This window comes from Neophocaena asiaeorientalis, unplaced genomic scaffold (genome assembly GCF_003031525.2).
Source record: "Neophocaena asiaeorientalis asiaeorientalis breed wild unplaced genomic scaffold, Neophocaena_asiaeorientalis_V1.1 scaffold171, whole genome shotgun sequence".
NCBI lineage: Eukaryota > Metazoa > Chordata > Mammalia > Artiodactyla > Phocoenidae > Neophocaena > Neophocaena asiaeorientalis.
Genome location: NW_020174013.1, coordinates 3128454 through 3130114, shown reverse-complemented (window position 1 = coordinate 3130114; position 1661 = coordinate 3128454).

The following is a 1661-nucleotide window of genomic DNA, read 5'->3' as shown; positions in this document are numbered from 1 at the left end:
ATAGACAGAAGGCCAGTGTGACTGGAATGTGGTGAGCCAACGTTGAGAATGGTGAGAAAAAGTTGAGAATGTAAACAGTAGCCAGATGCATGTTTTGTGGGTCATGGTAGGAAGTTTGAAAAGTATTCTAAGAGCGGTAGGAAGCCCAGGAATAATTTGGGGCAGAGGCTTGATCTTAATTCAATCGTTTAGAATCACACAAAACCCTATCACATATATATTTTTTTCATATCATTACTTTAGAGATTTGAAAATGGCTGTCATATTTTCCTTTGAGACCCCTTCTCCTACCCCCAACCCCTCTCTAAGCTATGGTTACTTTACCTCTTTTTACCCAGAGGATTTATGGATGATTTTCAAAATGTCATTCTGAACACTTTGAAAGTGTGGAGAACTTTTAAATGTAAATCACATGTGTACATCTTTAAAGGAAAGGAACCAAGACTTTTATGAGATTCTCAAAGAGGTCCCGTAGAGATTAAGAACCGCTGCTTAAACATTTCTCATCTATGTGATTCTGGTTATTGTTCTCTGAAATAGCAGGGTACAGTATCAATTTCAACTCAGGCTGGTTCTTTTAACTGTGATGTAAAAACAATAGGATTGCTCCGAGGATTAAATGAGATTATGCTCAAAAAGTGGTAATGGTAAACCATGAGGCGCCAGCCACCCAGTGCTACTGTTAAAAGCAAACACCTGCATCCCTGGGATGGAGGAACAATTTACAGATAATGCTCCTTTAGCATTCCACAAACATTCACTAAGTGCCTATTCTGTGTAGAGCCCCTAACCCTGGTGGAAAAGATCTACCTTCCAGGAGTTTGTTATCTAGTTGAAAGAGCCTTATAGAGATACAAAACATGTTAAGCTAAATGCCCGGAGAGGGGACTGAGTAAAGTGTTCCTGGGATCTGCAGGAGAGGTGTCAATTTCCACTGGAGGTAAGTGGTTATTGGAGTTCATATTTGAAACGGGTTTCAAAGATGAACATATTGCATTTAAAAACACACACAAAATCAACATTACACGTACACATTTTATTCTTGGTGATGTGGAAAGACCGTTTGGAGACATTGCGATCACTTCTATTATGCCGTAGGTTTCGTGAGAAAGGCACCTATCTTTTGTCCAGCCTGTTTACTATACATTGCATGCTCTGGGCAGTCCTTATCTTCACGCTCGGGAACAAAGTACACAGACACACACCCCTTTCCGAAACGAAAGGCCCAGGGACTCCGAGAGAGGGGTGGTATCCTTCTCGGCCCAACCACACAATGGGGGCCGCTTCACCGTAGCTCGCACCCCACCCCGCAGGCCCCACTCGGCCGGGGGTTCGACCGCTCGGGGCCCTGTCGCTCCTCCCCCTGCAGCCCTCGGGAGCGCAGCCACAGCCCGGCGGGCAGCCCTCCCTCGCTCTCTCGCGCTTCCCTCCTCCTTGGCTGGGGAGCCGGAAAACCCGGAGCGAACCGGCCCTGCCTCGTGACGCATGCTCAGTAGCAGGCAGGTTCAGTTCGCTAGTAGGAAGCTCTAGCGCTACACCGGCGTCGGCGGCGGCCGCGGCGGCACCTCAGGCTGCCGGATTCCCCAACAACGACCTCGGGCCTTTCCCCTCCCCCGCTACACCCCGCGCCCAGCTCCGCCCCGCCCCGGGTCGCTCGCGTT